The following is a 7,280-nucleotide window of genomic DNA, read 5'->3' on the forward strand; positions in this document are numbered from 1 at the left end:
GACCACGTGTATGGCATTGTGTGGGTGAGCGGATTGATGATGTCAGCATTGTGATCAGAGTGCCCCATGGTAGAGGTGGGGTTATGGTATGGGCAGGCATAAGCTATGGACAACAAACACAATTGCATTTTATCAATGGCAATTTGAACGCACAGAGATCCCGTGATAAGATCCTGAGGCCCATTGTCGTGCCATTCGTCCGCCGCCATTACCTAATCAGCATGATAATGCACAGCCCCATGTCGTAAGGATCTGTATACAATTCCTGAAGGCTGAAAATGTCCCAGTTCTTCCATAGCCTGCATACTCATTTCACCCATTGAGAATGTTAGGGATGCTCAGGATCGATGTGTACGACAACATGTTCCAGTTCCCGCCAAGATCCAGCAACTTCGCACTGCCAAGGAAGAAGAATGGGACAACATTCCACAGGCCACAATCAACAGCCTGATCAACTCAAGGAGACGTGTCACACTGCATGAGGCAAAAGGGTTATCACATCAGATAATGACTGATGTTCTGTTCCACACCCCTAGCTTTTTTTAAAAGGTTTCTGAGACCAACAGATGCAACTGTATTCCCAGATGCATCTGTATTCCCAGTCATGTGAAATCCATAGATTAGATCCTAATGAATGTATGTCAGTTGACTAATTTCCTTATATGAACTGAACTCAGTAAATCTTTGAAATTGTTGTAAAAAATAAGTTACAAACAACGCAGATAAAGAAACAAAAAAACAATCGGTTGGGGGCACGTAAAACGTCTGCCTTCTGCGTACATAACATTTGATTTGATTTGATGTTGCGTTTATATTTTTGTTCAGTATACACACACAAAGTATGTTGGGTATCCTCTAAAATGCTTGCCTAAAAAAAGTGTGATATGAATGACTTTAGATATTCCTATTCCTAACCTCCGTTGAACATCTTGTATTTTGATAGTCTTTTTAATGTTATAGGTGGGTCAGTGACGAAGGGCACAATGGATGATTGTTCACTGACGGCCTTGGAGGCAAAATAATGGTTGATGACTCTTTATCAACAGGCCCAGAGCAAGTCAAAGACCCAGAATAGCAATTGACAAAGTTTTTGCCAGGACTGACACAATGTCAGAAATGATTTGCTTAACGCCAATACCTTGGAAGAAGTAAAACATTTAGTTGAAAGAGACACCTGATAAAGTATACACATTCACCCACACCCGCATCCAAATAGCTAGCTTGCTCATTATGCAACATGTACTTCACTACATTGTCGTGTGTGCAGGGTTAAACAAACAGAGCAGTTGCTAAGATAAACAGTGAATAATACCTGTCCTGTATGTAATACCTGTGCTCTACAGTATGTTAATAACACCTGTTCTCTATGTTAATAATACTTTCCCTCCATACCAGTCCTGCATCAGCCGCTTTTTATAAATGTTCACCTAAAATGATATACCCAAATCTAACTGCCTGTAGCTCAGGCATTGAAGCAATGATATGCATATTCTTGATACCATTTGAAAGCAAACACTTTGAAGTATGTGGAAATGTGAAAATAATGTAGGAGAATGTAACACATTAGATCTGGTAAAAGAAAATACAAAGAAAAAACAAACTTTTTTTGTATTGTTTTTGTACCATAATCTTTGAAATGCAAGAGAAAAGCCACACATTCAGCTAGATGGTGTCCACAAGAGGGAAACAGTGTATGTGCAAAGTTTCAGACTGATAACTTCAAGAATGGGCAAGCTACATGACATTTAGTATGAAGTCACCCAGGTGTCCTTCACGATTTGCCCAAATGTGCCCAAGTGGCCTCCAAGTGGCCGAATTGGTAAATTGGTAAATTGATACAACTATAGAAAACCTACAAAAATGCTATGTTAATAACAATTACAAGTTTGCACACTCCCAGGAATGTCATACATTATGGATTAAAGCTTCCCTAAATAAAATGTACTAACAGGAGACGTGACAAGAATGCTGATCCAATGTCTCCAAACACAGAAGTGAAATATATAAGATAAGGGCCAAGTTAGCAGCAAACACTGATCTTATGTCATAAGTGAACACACCACAAACCACACACAAAGTACAGATATTTTTTTTTACAGTATTTAGAAAACCCCCACACAAGATTGTGCTGCTGGTCCCAAGTCTCTTTCTGCTGTTAAGCACTTACCATCCTCTACTTGTCGGCTGGCTGGGTATTCACACCTCTAGATGGCTGGGCGGGGGTTTGTTGTGGAGCCAGAGAGAGCAGCAGTCAGACTAAGTGGGGGATGGAGGACTTGAATGTTGTCTCTTTGAAGTCAGTCTTTACCACTATTGGAGATAAAGAAATAAAAATCAGTAAGAACTCAAGTTTATTACTTATTTTATTGAATCTTTATTTTAGCAATGCATCAAATAAACAACACACCTATAAACATATATTATATAGAGTGGAGAACACTGTGGTGAAGTGTGTGTACCAATTATTATAAAAAAAAATGTATGAACCTTTTTTTAAACCTCTTAAGGATCCGCACCTATTTTCAATTTTCTTTCTGAAATGACATACTCAAATTTAACTGCCTGTAGCTCAGGCCCTGAAGAAAGGATATGCATTTTCTTGGTACCATTTGAAAGAAAATACTTTGATGTTTGTGGAAATGTGAAAGGAATGTAGGAGAATATAACACATTAGATCTGGTAAAAGATAATACAAAGAAAAAACCAACCGTTCTTTTGTATTTTTTTTGTACCATTATCTTTAAAATGCAAGAGAAAGGCCATAAAGTATTATTCCAGCCCAGGTGCAATATATATTCTGGCCACTAGACGGCAGCAGTGTATGTGCAACGTTTTAGACTGATCCAATGAACCATTGCATTTTTGTTCAAAATTTTGTGTCAAGACTGCCCAAATATGCCTAATTTGTTTATTAAACAAACAGATCAGTTGCTAAGATAAACAGCAAATAATACCTGTCCTCTGTGTTAATAATACCTGTCCTCTATGTTAATAATACCTGTTCTCTGTGTTAATAATGCCTGTTCTCAATGTTAATAATACCCATCCTCTATGTCAATAATATTCATCCTGTATCGGATGACACTGCTCCACCCCATACATTTCTTAATAAAAAAATGGTATTTAACCAGATGAACGAATAAGGCAACATAGAGATTATATACAAATATTATTAGGTTTCTAATTCTTAATTCTATGTTGTAATAATCGGTACACCTCTATGATGTGTTAACGAACCAATGTTTTCTATTGTGCAGAACATCAACAAAGGTTTTCCCAACGATCTAAAATGAAGTCAGTCAATAACTTCCCAAAAATATTATTCGACATTCAAAACATCATCAAATTAAATGCATTTACACAAATCATTCATAAGAGCAGCATTAGGATGAGGTAATTGAGAACAAAGGTCTCTCTGGCATCTCTGGCACAGTATGAACATAATTTATTTTCTCTTAATTTCATTAAAACCTCAAAGTCGGCTGAAGACCTCCCACACCATCCCCATGGAAAAAAATGCTTGTTCATTGTAGATCTCTATCTCAGAAGGTTTTCAATTTCTCAATAGTTATTAGACAAGGATCCTTGTTACAAATTCTTTATTTTATTAAGGCAATAAATCTATCAGCACCACGGCACAGTGGGGAAATAAAAACCTTATTTTCCCCTTGGCAGAGATGTTCTATATAAATAAACAAATATCTTCTTCATCACCCTTCACAATTACTCCTTTTTCCTCTCTTCCTTCTCTTCTGTCCTTCTCAGGTGAAAGGAAACTGTTGTCACATTCAAGTGCTCAGTCAGCCATGATGTACTCACCATCTGACAGTAATCCTGGCTGGGCTCTCAGTGTGTGTGTGTGTGTGTGTGTGTGTGTGTGTGTGTGTGTGTGGGTGCATGTGTGCGCTGAGAGCAACCTGCTGGGTGAGCTCAGAGCGAGTTGCCTTGATGACACTGTAACACATGACAGCAGAGAGCATCCTGCTCCTCAGAAACCAGTCCCCTTTAACTCTTTCCTGCCACTGAGCAAGCTGAACAAGTCAAACCTACTGTGCTCTACACATTCCTCTTTTGTCCAGCAGCAATACTACAATACAAAGGAGGATTGTCTTGAAGATAAGGAAGGAAACAAGATTATATCTACTGTTAATTGATTGAATACTTTTTTTTAAACAAGATGTGTGTAGGTCTCTGTAGGCATGTTTTCAATGTAACATTATGGTGACTGAATAAATTGTGAAAAGAATATTCAGAAACTGCAGTGGACAAAACATAATACACTTTACATACAGTACACTCAAGTGTCGATCTATCTCTAAGGACTGCACACAAACTAAATATGACTAACAGTAGCAAACGTACACCAGCTGTTGTTTTTTTTCAGTAGAAGCCCGGGCTATGGTTCTGGATGCAGACAAAGGTGGATTGCTATAGAGACGTAAAAATAAATCTGTCTGCTTTTCATGCAGGGCCAAATTTGGTTCTGTTGAACTCCCACACAACCAGGGAGGTTTCCACTAGCTCATCTGAAGAACCCAATCCTTCCTAAATTACAGGGAGATTTAGCTGGATTACGCTGCCTCTGAGAATCCCAGGGAGAGCCTGGCTATGATATCCATCAGAGGAGACAGTGGGAGCACCTGTTGCCACACAGTTGCCCAGAACAGGCAGTTTAGCCCCTGATTTGAGCCAGCTCAACAGGCTGTATTTTGGCTCATTCATAAAAAGAAAATAAATACATTACCTTGGTTCTTAATTTATTTTGAAATTAGCCATATGTTTTTTCTTCTCTCTGATAAAGGCAGTTCTGCTTAAAAATAGGTACCTTCTGTAATGTGAAATGTGCTTTGAATTTCACAGTATTACCTCATAACGGGCAAAATATGTCTTTAGCATTCATCATAACATAGTGCAAGCCTTGCTTTATTATCTGTGCAAGCATTTTACTATGTGTATTACATACAGTAATTCAGTTATATGTCATTATCTTGAAATAGCGAGCAATAAAAACGACAATTTCAAGAAAGTTGTGTCATAATAAGTTAGTAAAACAGAAGTAATTGACATGACTAATAGCACAAATTACTCTTAATACAGTGGTGCAGTGTCACCAGTGAAGCATGCAAGAATGATCATTCTTAAGGTAAGTACACATCTTAAAAGCTATTTCACTTGTAGGGATACATTCCGGGAAACAGTAATAGGGTTATTTGACTGTTCAGCATTTGAGGGATCATTCCTTTCTCAAGAATGGCACTGCAGCAAAACAATCAAAAGACTCTTATCTAAATGAATCCACAGTACCTTTTTCCCCAGAGTCAAACAGAATTGCAGAATATTTTTTGGGTACTGTAGAAGCCTACTAGTATAAGACTCCACAGGCATTTCCCATTTTGGAATTTGCAGTGTGTATGTACAGTAGGGGCACAAGGTTGCAAACAAAGATGGTGCGTGAATATTGCTATGGCGGGGCTGATTAAATAGACACCAATTCTCACAAACAATCGCAACATTGTTTCAATAATATATAGAACTTCTTTATCAGCTCTGGCATATAAAGCTTTTTTGAGGCCTTGCTCACAATTCATTCTGTGGCAGCACAATGACCAAACAATATACTGTATTACATTTACATTTACGTCATTTAGCAGACGCTCTTATCCAGAGCGACTTACAAATTGGTGCATTCACCTTATGATATCCAGTGGAACAACCACTTTACAATAGTACATCTATATCTTTTGGGGGGGGAGGGTAGGGGGGGGTAGAAGGATTACTTAATCCTATCCCAGGTATTCCTTAAAGAGGTGGGGTTTCAGTTGTCTCCGGAAGGTGGTGATTGACTCCGCTGTCCTGGTGTCGTGAGGGAGCTTGTTCCACCATTGGGGTGCCAGAGCAGCGAACAGTTTTGACTGGGCTGAGCGGGAACTGTGCTTCCGCAGAGGTAGGGAGGCGAGCAGGCCAGAGGTGGATGAACGCAGTGTCCTTCTTTGGGTGTAGGGACTGATCAGAGCCTGAAGGTACGGAGGTGCCATTCCCCTCACAGCTCCGTAGGCAAGCACCATGGTCTTGTAGCAGATGCGAGCTTCAACTGGAAGCCAGTGGAGTGTGCGGAGGAGCGGGGTGACGTGAGAGAACTTGGGAAGGTTGAACACCAGACGGGCTGCGGCGTTCTGGATCAGTTGTAGGGGTTTGATGGCACAGGCAGGGAGCCTCACCAACAGTGAGTTGCAGTAATCTAGACGGGAGATGACAAGTGCCTGGATTAGGACCTGCGCCGCTTCCTGTGTGAGGCAGGGTCGTACTCTGCGAATGTTGTAGAGCATGAACCTACAGGATCGGGTCACCGCCTTGATGTTAGCGGAGAACGACAGGGTGTTGTCCAGGGTCACGCCAAGGCTCTTAGCACTCTGGGAGGAGGACACAATGGAGTTGTCAACCGTGATGGCGAGATCATGGAACGGGCAGTCCTTCCCCGGGAGGAAGAGCAGCTCCGTCTTGCCGAGGTTCAGCTTGAGGTGGTGATCCGTCATCCACACTGGTATGTCTGCCAGACATGCAGAGATGTGATTCGCCACCTGGTTATCAGAAGGGGGAAAGGAGAAGATTAATTGTGTGTCGTCTGCGTAGCAATGATAGGAGAGACCATGTGAGGATATGACAGAGCCAAGTGACTTGGTGTATAGCGAGAATAGGAGAGGGCCTAGAACTGAGCCCTGGCGGACACCAGTGGTGAGAGCATGTGGTGCGGAGACGGATTCTCGCCATGCCACCTGGTAGGAGCGACCTGTCAGGTAGGACGCAATCCAAGAGTGAGCCGCGCCGGAGATGCCCAACTCGGAGAGGGTGTATGTGAGGCTCTTGATCATATCTTTGATCGTGACACTGGTGAGGAGGACAGAGTCCTTGTTAAACTTTGACACAAAGTAGTCTGTGGTAAATAGCACAGTGTGTTTCATCTGAGTATTGGTTATAGTCAAAATAATCCATACATTATGTAGCGGGTGCGTAATTGGCGGCAGAGAAGTCAGGCTCAGGAGAGCAGAACTAATAACCTGAGATTTATTAAGCAAAACCAACGGCATCCAGAACAACAAGATAAATGGGCACAAAAATAACCCGTTGTGCACTCACGGCGAACATGCACAAGCACTACAATAAACAATCCCACACAAAGACATGGGGGGAACAGAGGGTTAAATACACAACAAGTAACTGAGGGAATTGAAACCAGGTGTGAGGAAAAACAAGACAAAATACATGGAAAATGAAAAATGGAT

General features: G+C 41.0%; 1 long non-coding RNA gene across 2 annotated transcripts; it reads right to left on the bottom strand.

The window, feature by feature from the left end:
- Positions 1-246: 246 nt before the first annotated feature.
- On the bottom strand, positions 247-3,888 carry LOC115204943 (uncharacterized). Of its 2 annotated transcripts, XR_003880537.1 has the most exons (3): positions 3,820-3,888; positions 2,168-2,310; positions 247-397 (listed from the first exon to the last, which is right to left on the bottom strand). It is a non-coding gene; the product is annotated as an uncharacterized LOC115204943 (long non-coding RNA). The 2 variants fall into 2 exon arrangements; XR_003880536.1 differs by lacking the exon at positions 247-397 and having other exon boundaries at positions 2,087-2,310.
- Between the last annotated feature and the right edge of the window lie 3,392 nt (positions 3,889-7,280).

The sequence above is a fragment of the Salmo trutta genome, chromosome 13 (genome assembly GCF_901001165.1).
Source record: "Salmo trutta chromosome 13, fSalTru1.1, whole genome shotgun sequence".
Taxonomy (NCBI): domain Eukaryota; kingdom Metazoa; phylum Chordata; class Actinopteri; order Salmoniformes; family Salmonidae; genus Salmo; species Salmo trutta.